Consider the following 12,664-nt stretch of genomic DNA (forward strand, 5'->3'; position numbering starts at 1 on the left):
TATCCATGTGCTACATAAATGTTATGTATGTACATTACTAAACACAAATAAATGCATGTCAATTTGAATGTGTGGAATTTGGAATTAAATGATTGTGCAGCAATTTGTACAAATAAAGACATGTTTGCGAATAAAAATGGTCTGTTCTCAGTCTTTAAGAAAATTAACTGTGGTTTCACTATAGTAAAAGTGTAGCATACTTTGTAATTTTTAGTCTTTAATCTTTAGTAGTAATACACGTGTGCTTCATTTTTTGCCATTTTTTATTAGTATATTTTGTAGGATCAGACAATTCAATTCGAAGTTTTGAAAACACTACAAACCCAAATTCCACAAGAGGCCCAGCATGTCGTAAAATTTGTCACTTGACACCCTGGCTGTTAAGGAAGCAGACGGACGAGAGAGAGGTAAGTGAACACAACGAGGTTTATTTACAAAACAGCAGAGAAATGAAGATGTTGACGTGCAGAGCCGGGTAAGTAGAACTGTAGAGATGTAATGTTATTCTTGAATGGATCGTTAGTTTGATTGAAGATGATTTCTCTTTGCAGGAACGACGAGAGGAGGACTTTCGAAGAGAGACACACACACGCCGGTGGTGTTTGAGACGCCGACTTATGGCACACACGCACACTGGAGACTGGACGCGGTCGATCTAGGAACAGACTGGAACAGTGCAGATAAACAGGTAAGTAGTCACAGGTAAGTAGCAAGGTAGGTTTTGTGAACTTTGGCAGAGTTGCACAATGAGTCCGCTTCGAACAAACGAGCCCGGACACTGAGAGCTGTGCGTGGTGTACTTTTGTGTGCTGGCGTTGATTGCGTGCATGTGCGTGACATTAGTATTCAGGTGAGAGTGATCGCTGTGTGAGGGAGGTGGAAGAACCTGGCCAATCCGTGACATTACCCCCCTCCCCAGGGCCCGCTCCTGAGGGCCGAGATCTCCGACGTCGTGGTGGTCTACCTCATCCCCGAGGTGCTGGTAACTCAGGATGAGTGTTGTGGAAATCCTCCAGAAGAGCAGGATCTAGTATGTCATCTCTAGGTACCCATGACCTCTCTTCTGGTCCGTATCCTTCCCAGTCCACTAGGTATTCTAGGACACCACCGCGACGTCGGGACTGCAGGATCTCCCGAACAGAGTATATGGAACCTTCTTCCAGGACCAAGGGGGGAGGGGGTTCCTCTTCATGGCCAGGTTCTGTAGAGGGAAGAACAGGAGGGTGAAAAGGTTTCAATAGTGAGACGTGAAATGTGGGGTGAATCCGGTATTGAGGTGGAAGCTGGAGTTTGTAGGTGACGGGGTTGACCTGTTCCAAGATGGTAAAGGGGCCAACAAATCTGGGACTTAGTTTCTTCGAGGGCAGGCACAGACGAATATCTTTGGTAGAGAGCCAGACCTTCTGACCAGGAGCATAAGAGGGACCTGGAATCCTCCTGCGATCGGCGACGACCTTGGTTCTGCGCACTGCCCTTTGGAGATGGTGATGAGCCTCGTCCCAGACTCTCTCGCTCTCCCGGAACCAGTGATCCACTGCGGGCACCTGTGATGGTTCACCATTCCAGGGGAAGAGTGGCGGTTGGTAACCTAGCACACACTGGAATGGTGTGAGTCCTGTAGTGGGTTGCCGCAGTGAATTCTGGGTGTATTCTGCCCAGCCCAGGAACTGGTTCCAGGAGTCCTGGTGACCATGACAGAAAGTCTGAAGGAACCGTCCCAACTCTTGGATTTTCCTTTCGGTCTGTCCGTTTGTCTGAGCGTGGTATCCTGATGAGAGGCTTACGGTCACACCTAGGAGTTGGAAATAGGCCTTCCAGACTCTAGAGATGAACTGGGGTCCTCTATCCGATACGATGTCTTCAGGGATACCATAGTATCGGAACACGTGATTGAATAATTTCTCAGCGGTCTCCAGGGCAGTAGGGAGACCCTTCAGGGATAGAAGTCGACAGAACTTGGAAAAACGATCCACAATGACTAGGATGCAGGTATGGCCGTCTGAAGGAGGGAGGTCGGTCATGAAATCCACTCCTAGGTGTGACCAGGGACGGTTCGGGACGGGCAAGGGATGGAGCTCTCCTGCAGGTAGATGTCGTGGACTCTTTGAGATGGCACATTACTTGGAGCCTTGGACATATCGCCTCACATCCCTTGCCATATCAGGCCACCAGAAGCGCTCTGAAAGCAGCGAGAGGGTGTTGTTGGCCCCTGGATGTCCAGTGCCCTGGGATGTGTGCGTGGAGTGGATAAGGTCTACCCGCTGGTCCCGCGGAATGAATTGACGACCTGGTGGACAGCCTGGCGGAGATCTGGTTTCTGGAGTGGTGACGGCTGGAGGACTGGACCAGTTTATGGGACAGACAATGATGTTTTCCGGAAGTATAGATGTGGACGTTTCTGGAGACTCTTGGTTATCATGGATTCTTGATAGAGCGTCTGTTCGGACATTTTTGGGACCTGGTCGATAAGTTATCTTGAAGTGGAACCGGGAAAAGAATAGGGCCCAACGTGCTTGACGGGGACAGAGCCTCTTGGCGTCTCGAAGATATTGCAAATTTTTATGATCAGTGATGACCTGGAACGGGTGTAGAGCTCCCTCCAGCCAATGTCGCCACTCCTCCAGAGCGAGCTTGATGGCCAGTAACTCGCGGTTGCCGAAGTCGTAGTTCCCTTCCGAGAGAAATAGACGCATGGGTGGAGTAATGGAGGAGTACCGTGGTGTTGGGACAAGACAGCTCCGACGCCAGTAGTGGAAGCGTCCACCTCCACCACGAAAGGGAGATCTGGGTCAGGGTGAGTCAGGAGTGGAGCTTGCGTGAAAGAAGTCTTGAGGGACTGGAAGGCTGCGGCAGAATCTGGAGTCCACTGGAGAGTCCAAGGTTTTCCTTTTAACAGATTGGTTAGGGGAGCAGTGATTAGGCTGTAATTTCTGATGAAGCGACGATAGAAATTTGCAAATCCGAGGAATCTTTGTAGTGCTTTGACGGTAGTGGGTTCTGGCCAGGAGACGACTGCAGATACCTTCCTCTCGTCCATGCGAACTCCTTGCTGGTCAATGACATATCCCAGAAACTGTACTGACTGAAGATGAAATGAACATTTTCTCAGCCTTGAGATACAATTGATGCTTCCGGAGTCTCTGCAGGACCTCCGCAACGTGTTGGCGGTGTTTGGCCTCACTCCGGGAGTAGATCAAGATGTCGTCTATGTAGACTACCACGAAGTGGTGTAAAAACTCCCGGAGTACCTCATGGATGAAATTTTGAAATACGGAGGGGGCGTTGACCAATCCATAGGGCATGACAAGATATTCATAGTGGCCGGTTGGAGTCACAAACGCGGTCTTCCACTCGTCCCCCTCACGTATTCTCACAAGGTTGTAGGCACTGCGGAGGTCCAACTTGGTGAATATCTTGGCCGTTCGGAGTTGTTCAAGGGCCGCAGGGACGAGAGGAAGTGGATAGCGGAATTTGACGGTTCCTTGATTCAGTAATCGATGCATGGCCGCAGCCCTCCATCCTTCTTCGCCACAAAGAAGAAACTGGATGCTGCGGGTGACGTAGATGGCCGAATGTACCCCTGACTCAGAGCTTCTTGTATGTACTCCTCCATGGCCTTAGTCTCCGGAAGCGATAATGGGTAGATCTTACCTCTGGGCATTGGAGCATCCGGAACTAGGTCAATGGCGCAGTCCCATGGCCGATGTGGAGGTAGCTGGGAAGCTCTCTTGGGGCAAAACACATCCTGGAAGGAAGAGTAGCAGTCTGGGATCTGAATGGATTGTTTCTCGACAGGACTTTCAACTGACATGACGTATAGAGGTAAGGATCTCAGGACAGGACGTGGAAGTTCTGGAAAGCAGCTAGTGGAACATCCGGGTCCCCACTTCACGATTTCGCCATTGCCCCAAGAGAGGATGGGATTATGGTTCACCAGCCACGGGCGCCCTAGTATGATGTCCATGGAGGCGCCCTCCAGAACCAGAAACTGAATGGACTCTTTATGAAGAACTCCAATCTGTAGGGTGACGTTCTCACATTTGCAATGGATCCGTGTTCGAGCTGTGAGTTTGTTGGTTATGGGTTGGATTTGGTAAACTGCAGATAATGCTTCGGTACGGAGTTGCAGCTGGCGACAGAGGGTGCCCGAGATGAAGTTTCCTGCTGACCCGGAGTCGTTGAGAGCCGTGACTGTAATAGAAGACGACAGAGTGGACAACTGAACATTGGTAGTCAGCGGGTGAAGATTTTCAATTTCAGAACACAGACCACTCACCAAGGATCGAACTGGACGAAGGGGGCAGTTCAAACGGACATGTCCGCTGGCACCGCAGTACATACACAGACCCCGGGTCAGCCTTCTCTGTCGCTCAGCCGCGGTGAGTTTGCCAGCTTCCAATATCATGGGTTCTGGAGGACTGGAAGACTCAGATGAACGGAGGAGTGCAGTAGCAGCAGTTTCGGTGTTGGTCTGGTAAGAATTGATGCGATCGGAACATCGAAGTGACTGTTGAATGAATTTTTCCAGGCCCATTGAATCATCCAAAGCTGCTAATTGCAGACGAAGTTTGGGTTCCAAACCGAGCCGGTACGTGGTTAACAGAGATCGCTCATTCCATCCGCTGGCAGCAGCAAAAGTACGTAAACATAATGCATATTCTTGAGTGGTCATACCTCCTTGTTTCAAGTGGTAAAGCTGTTCCCCAGCGGAGATCGCCTCATCTGACCTCCCAAAAACTTCTTTGAAATGAGCGATGAAATTTTGAATGGTACTGGTTGCTGGCCCGGCCTGGCGCCAGATGGTGTCAGCCCATTTCAGAGCGGGTCCGGTGAGTAATGACGTGATGAAAGCGATCTTGGACTGATCTGTAGGATACAAAGCAGGTTGCATGGTGAAAATCAATGAACATTGTAATAGAAATCCGCTGCACTCCTCCGCCCCGCCTGAGTAGGGTGCTGGTCGGGCCATGGGACTGGATGGAACGGGTGCCGAAGAAGTGCTGGGTTCCGGTAGAGCTGTGGGAGGAGGTGCTGAAGGAATGGAGGTTGAAGATCCTAATAACACTTTCCGAAGAGAGTCTACCAGTTCTTGAAACGGATCCATATTGCTCATGCTGATGCTGTCTTGGTCCGGGCTTCTGTTAAGGAAGCAGACGGACGAGAGAGAGGTAAGTGAACACAACGAGGTTTATTTACAAAACAGCAGAGCAATGAAGATGTTGACGTGCAGAGCCGGGTAAGTAGAACTGTAGAGATGTAATGTTATTCTTGAATGGATCGTTAGTTTGATTGAAGATGGCTCCCCCACGCACAGGACACAGACTAAATTCTTTCTACACCCTCTTGACCTTTCATTTCTCACAGAACACATCCTTACATTCACAGTATGGCAAAGGAAACTGCCTGTTCACATATACACCTAAAATGATGATAAAAAATATCAGATAACATTGTGATTTATGGTTTGGGCGGAGGAACCAGCAGTACCCCGACTTAGGACAATGTTCTAATTGGTGAAGACACCATTTGGGATGTGTCCAAAAGCTGAGTTTAAATACTCAGGACACCATCAAATCACTCTTACTCTTTTACTCTCTTACTCTTACGCTCTCACTCTCTTGTGCCGCTGCGTTGTGTTCAATGATGAACGCTCCCTGGCCTGCACGCCAGCTGCTCCTCTAATGGAAACATGAGGAGATCGTTACACTTCTGTCTTTTACTTTAATTCTTTTATTTCTTTCCGTTGAGAGTTTCGTGTTCTAGTTAAGTTTTGCCTCGAGCCGCTACCCAAACGTCCATGCTGACCTGAACTTTAACCAACGCACAACTCTGCATATCCAGCCAACCCCCAAGAAGACATCACATCGACCAACCAATATAAAGTTTAATAACCTCTTTGAGAGACTCAATATGAGGGTTAATTAAGTGATTGATGGTTGTTCAGGTCTAAGCAATTGCACATATTGCTATAAACTTGGGACTTCATATTTTCATTCCTTTAAACTCATTCTTTCCTCACTTTCTCTTTCTGCAACCTGTGTGAATGCGTGTGTTTATGTAAATTAGTTTGTATGTGTTAGGTTTATCCAATAAAATCATATTTTTATTAGAAAAGATAAGTATCTTGTGTTTCGTGCTTACAAGTTAATGTCTTAAACTCTCGATTTTGCTACTGTGCTAATATATAGTGTTTTCACTATATTCTGGATAGTAATATCCATTGCAGAGTTTCTGTTACACGGCTCGTTTAATGAATCGCGGGTCGACTCTGAACAGCCGTAAAACAGCGATTCTGTTCAAATTCCCTATTGAATCATATTCGATTCCCTTTGAGCTAAATTAAATGTACCTAATCCCTACAATTTTATTTATCTATTTCTATTTTTTTTTTAGAATTTGAAATAGAAGACATTGTTCGATAAGTGAGATCTCTGATTGCAGTCCTTAAAAATCAAAAAAGTAGTGCTTGAAGTCCTGGAAAAAAAAATTTCATTGTCTGTACGAACCCTGTAAATAATACCATCTAGTAATATATATACACTGACGCCGCTGTCTTCTGTATGCTGTGGTTGGGGCCACTGGATGGCTTGCAGGATCATCTGTAATCCAAAATAAGAAGAAAAAAAAAGGAAACTTGGTTCTGGCAGTAATGCTGTCCAATGTCTGCTTTTTTTCTCAGATAAGTATGCTTAATTTACATTTCCCTTTTCAGGGTGAGCACTTTACATTTTTCTTTTGTGGCAGAGATAGAAATATTTTGTATAAACTTCATACACTTATATTTCCTTTTCAGAGGAAGCAAGCACTTTAGTTCCCCTTCGGAAACGTCGAGCTGCGTCAAATGCTTTGGGAACGCCCCCAGCGTGACCACGCTCTGAATCATGTGTCTAATCCATCCAATAGGAAAGCGCGTTGTGACATCACGGACAGGGTGATGTCATGAACCAGGAAACTATAAAGCACACGCGGTGAATGCAGTCGGCAGCTTCTGTCTTTCAGTCGCGCTCTATGTGAATGTGTTTGTCCCTCAGTGCTGTTTTTCAGAGCCAGTTTGCTCTACTTTTATTTGAGTACTGAGTAGATAGGAAAAGCAATAATGGGCGATCGCAAGAGTTTCAAGCGTTGTGTTCCTCCATGCCAAAGACATATCACGGCTGAGGACACACACTCGCTTTGTGTCTCTTGCTTGGGGGCGACGCATGCCCAGTCAGCCTTTGAGGAGGCTGACTGCGTGCATTTTTTGCAGCTTCCTCTCCCCACGCTTCGCTCCCGGAGGGCTCTTTTCGAGGAAGGAGCCCTCGCCATCATTCCCCGTGGATCAGGTCCCGCTTCTGCTGAGGCAGAGCGGGGATCGCAGATGGATCTGGTATCGAGTTTGGAGACGGGTGAACCCCTTTCTCCATCCTCCTCTGCCAGATCCTTGCCTCTCTCTGGTGTGGAAGCCCACACTGCGGCTTCTTCCCCCCAGGAGGAGCGCTCGACCCTCCGTCTATCATCCTCTGAGGAGGAGGACATGGAGATGGTCGAGGAGGCTGGTTCTACACCCTCCCAGCCTGTCGAGTACGAGGAGTTTGTGGAGGTGGTCACACGAGCCGTTGCCAAATTAAACATCGACTGGCCGGACGTTGTGACCGGAGTTCAGAGCAGTAAAAGATCAAAACTAGATGAAAGGTTTCTGCCCTCCAAATCTGTAGCTCTACGCTGGGGCTTACCGTTCTTCCCCGATCTCCATACTGAGGTATCGAGATCGTGGGCCAAGCCATTCTCGACCCGTGTTCACTCCCCCACATATTGCAATGTGGCTGGGGCACGTGAGCACGGTTATGGGGCGATGCCACAGGTAGAGCAGACGCTTTCTAGCTATCTGTCCCCCAGCTCGGCATCGTCATCTTTGCTGGGGAAAGGGTACTCGGCGGCAGGTCAGGCCGGAGCGTGTCTACACACCATGGCAGTGCTCCAAGCATATCAGTCCGACCTGCTGAAGGAGCTCGATGAGGGCGAGGAAGGGGCAGCAGTCGATGTGAGTGAGCTCCGTCGTACTGCTGACCTCGCTCTGCGTGCTACCAAGGCTACCGCACGTGCCATTGGGCGGTCTATGGCAGCTATGGTGGCCGCAGAGAGACATCTCTGGTTGACCCTGTCAAATATGAAAGACCGAGACAGGGCCTATCTGTTAGATGCCCCGCTTGTGACTACTGGCCTGTTCGGCTACGCAGTGTCATCTGTCGTCGACAGGTTTCAGCATTCCAGAGATTTCTTCCTCGCCGCTCAGGCTCCGGGGCTGCTGGACGAACAGAAGCGGAGCGTCGCTATGCGGGCTCCTCCCCAAAGAGGTCAAAGGGAGACCCGTAGGCGCTCCAAGTCGGGGGCTTCTAAGCCTAAGGTCGACCTGAGGGCCATCCTTCAGGCGAAGAAGTCCTCGACGAAGAAGCCCTGACGCCAGTTGCCCAGGGCTCATGAGGGCAGGCCCCCCTGCGGAAAAGTACATCCCCCAGTGCCTTCGAGAGACCGGTCTGCTTACCCTGCCACCTTTGGTGCTTCAGGGCGCAGCGGTCCCTCAAGAGCCCCTCTCTTTAAATCCGCCCGTTTGCACCGCGATGCAGAGGGGCTCATCATCTCTAAGACCACCAGAGGTCAGCCTCGAGAGGCTGATTCCCTTAGTAGAAAATTTAGCAGCATGGACACTTCTGCCAAATGTGTCTCAATGGGTCCTGCGAACTGTAGAAAAAGGCTACAAAATCCAATTTGGCGCTCGTCCGCCACCCTTTCAAGGGGTTCTAGCCACTACGGTGGCCCCTTAGCAGACTCTGGTCTTGGAACAAGAAGTAGAGACACTCTTTAAGAAGGGGGCCATCGAGGTGGTCCCTCCCTGTCTCAGAGAGTCCGGGTTCTACAGCCGCTACTTCATTGTTCCAAAGAAGGATGGAGGTCTGCGTCCTATTTTAGACCTCAGGCTGCTCAATCGTGCAGTGCTGAGACTCAAGTTCACAATGCTTACTGTCAAGCAGGTGGTATCTCAAATCAGGTCCGAGGACTGGTTTGTCACAATAGATCTCAAGGACGCTTACTTTCACATCTCCATCCTTCCTCAACACAGGAAGTTCCTCAGGTTCGCTTTTGGGGGCAAGCTTACCAGTACAGGGTTCTTCCTTTCGGCCTAGCATTCTCACACCGAACTTTTACCAAATGTGTGGATGCGTCGCTGGCTCCTCTGCGACTCCAGGGCATCCGCATATTGAATTACATAGACGACCATGGCTTATACTGGCACAGTCAAAAGAAATGGCGGTCCGACATCGAGATGTCGTTCTAGCCCACACACAAGTTCTGGGGTTAAGACTAAACTCCAAGAAAAGTGTTCTTTCTCCGTCTCAGAGAACCACTTATCTAGGAGTAGTTTTGGATTCGACCACGATATGGGCACATATGTCCCCCGCATGGATAGAGTCAATTCTCAAGGCGGTCAAGAGAGTCACATTAGGCCACTTACTCACTGTAAAGCAGTTTCAGGTTCTGCTAGGCCTCATGGCAGCTGCGTCCAACGTGAAACCTCTTGGCCTGCTGTACATGAGACCTTTACAGTGGTGGCTCAGGACCAAAGGGTTTTCCCCGAGGGGCAACCCTTTTCATATGATCAAGTTCACGTGGCACCGCCTTTGTGCCTTAGACATATGGAAGAAGCTTTGGTTCCTGTCTCAGGGCCCAGTGTTAGGAGCTCCATGTCATCGTCTAACATTAACTACGGATGCCTCCCTCACCGGTTGGGGAGAGGTCATGAGTGGCTGCTCAGCCCAAGGTCTGTGGAGCGGACACCAACTTTTGAGGCACATCAACTGCCTGGAAATGCAGGCCGTGTTTCTAGCTTTGAAACACTTTCTCCCAGACCTCAGAAATCACCAAGCCTACATCAACCACCAAGGAGGTCTGCGGTCGCGCCCCTTGAACAAGCTGGCACACCAGATCCTTGTGTGGTCCCAGGGAAAACTCCTCTCGCTAAGAGCAGTTTATATTCCTGGACATCTCAATGTGGGAGCAGACGTCCTGTCGAGGCAGGGGCTGAGGCCCGGGGAATGGAGACTTCACCCAGAGGTGGTGGAAGTCATTTGGAGCAAGTTTGGGAAAGCCCAAGTGGATCTTTTTGCGAGCCAGGAGACAACACATTGTCCCCTTTGGTTCTCTCTGAGTCATCCAGCTCCCCTGGGACTGGATGCTATGGTACAGACGTGGCCGAGGCTTCGTCTGTACGCCTTTCCCCCGATCGCTTTGCTCCCAGGAGTTCTGGAAAGAGTACGCCGGAATGGAATCCGCCTACTACTAGTGGCTCCATTCTGGCCCAGCTGAGCATGGTTCTCAGACCTAGTTTCTCTCCTAGACGGCCCTCATTGGGAAATCAAAGGGATCTTCTCCCACAAGCAGGGGGTGTGATTCTCCACCCCCGCCCGGAGTTGTGGAAGCTGTGGGTGTGGCCCCTGAGGGGGCACATCTTTTAGCTTCAGGTCTCTCAACCGAGGTTGTTGGGACCATACTCCAATCCAGAGCTGCCTCGACGAGGAAGATATACACCGGGTAGTGGAATGTTTTGGTTCTCTGGTGCAATCAACACCACATTAACCCAGTTCACTGCCCAGTAGGTTCAGTGCTGGACTTTTTGCAAGCCCGCCTTACAGCTGGTAATGCACACTCTACGCTCAAGGGCTACGTGGCGGCCATAGATGCCTTCTATGCTCCCTTCGGCGCTACCTCCCTCGGGACACTTCCCCTGGTGTCACGCTTCCTCCGCGGTGCGCTGAGGCTAAGGCCCCCGATGCGCTCATGTGTCCCTACGTGGGACCTGGCTGTGGTACTGGAGGCTTTCGCTAATCCTCCTTTCGAGCCTATCGAAGATATCTCGGACAAACTGTTGTCCTTTAAAACTGCCTCTCTAAAGAGAGTTGGTGATCTTTATGGCCCTCTCTGTGGCCCCTTCTTATCTGGAATTTGCACCTGGGATGGTCAAAGCATTTCTGCACCCCAAACCGGGCTACGTGCCCAAGGTTCCCTCCGTTGTACCGCGGCCCATAGTGCTCCAGGCCTTTTGTCCTCCCCCTTACTTGGAACCAGGAAAACAGAAGCTAAACTGTATGTGTCCGGTTCGAGCGCTGGACACATACGTCCACAGAGCTAACCTGTGGAGGAAGACGGACCAATTGTTTGTGTGTTTCGGTCCTCACAATAGAGGTCTTCCAGCTTCTAAGCAAACCCTAAGTCGGTGGATTTCGGATGCCATTTCTCTTTCGTACAAGTCCTCTGGTCTTCCCTCGCCCTTGGAAGCCAAGGCTCACTCTACCCGCAAGGTTGCGGCTACGAAAGCTTTCCTGGCAGGGGTTTCCCTGCAGGACATATGTAACGCTGCGGGATGGTCCACGCCACTTACATTTGTGAGGTTCTACGAGTTAGGCCTCCCTCATACCCCTGGCTCTCAGGCCTTACTTTCTGATGTTCCTACCACGAGTAGGGCCCTCTAACGCGGGGTGATTTCCCCTATCCTCTCTGTAAAAGATTATCTCTCCAGGGCTATGGCGCCCTTATCTATCTGTGGGCTGAAGCCCCTTCTTATCCTGCGTTATTAGCAGCAATTTCTCTGGGCTACTTTCGCCCTTATTTATCAGCGAGCTCAGGCTCCTTTCTATCCTGCTTTACCAGCAGTAATTACCCCGGGCTACTTTCGCCCCTTATTTTTCAGTGAGCTAATGCTCCTTTCTATCCTGCCTCATCAGCAGTTATTACTCCGGGCTACTTTTGCCCTTATTTATCAGTGAGCCAAGGCTCCTTTCTATCCTGCTTCATCAGCAGTATTTATGCTGGGCTACTTTCGCCCTTGGGCTAAGGCCCTTATCTACTCTGCCTATTGGGCAGCACTTCTCGGGCTACTTTCACCCTTATTTATCAGTGAGCTAATGCCCCTTTCTATCCTGCTTCATCAGCAGTAATTATTCCGGGCTACTTTCGCCCTCATTTATCTGTGAGCTATGCTCCTTTCTATCCTGCTTTATCAGCAGTAAATACTCCGGGCTACTTTCGCCCTTATTTATCAGTGAGCTGAGGCTCCTTTCTATCCTGCTTCATCAGCAGTATTTATGTTGGGCTACTTTCGCCCTTGGGCTAAGGCCCTTATCTACACTGCCTATTGGGCAGCACCTCTCGGGCTACTTTCGCCCCTCTCTCCTGCCTTTCGGCAGCCATTATTGGGCATGCATGCCCCTTTTTCCTGCTTCACATATAGCAGGTCTTTGAAATTCTGGTGGCGTGGGTATATCGTTCCCAAAGCGTTTGACGCAGCGCGACGTTCCCGAAGGGGAACGCCTCGGGTTTCGTATGAAACCCTAGTTCCTGGAGGGAAAGAGACTCTATGTCGCCTTCCACAATTTCGGCATCCCTGCAGCGCTCCTGGTGGCAGAAGCTGCCGACTGCATTCACCGCGTGTGCTTTATAGTTTCCTGGTTCATGACGTCACCCTGTCCGTGACGTCACAACGCGCTTTCCTATTGGACGGATTAGACACATGATTCAGAGCATATTCACGCTGGAGGCGTTCCCAAAGCGTTTGACGCAGCGTCTCGTTCCCTCGAGGAACTAGGGTTTCATACGAAACCCGAGGCGTTTTCTTTGATTTTGTTCAAAATAC

This window comes from Garra rufa, chromosome 6 (genome assembly GCF_049309525.1).
Source record: "Garra rufa chromosome 6, GarRuf1.0, whole genome shotgun sequence".
Classification (NCBI taxonomy): domain Eukaryota; kingdom Metazoa; phylum Chordata; class Actinopteri; order Cypriniformes; family Cyprinidae; genus Garra; species Garra rufa.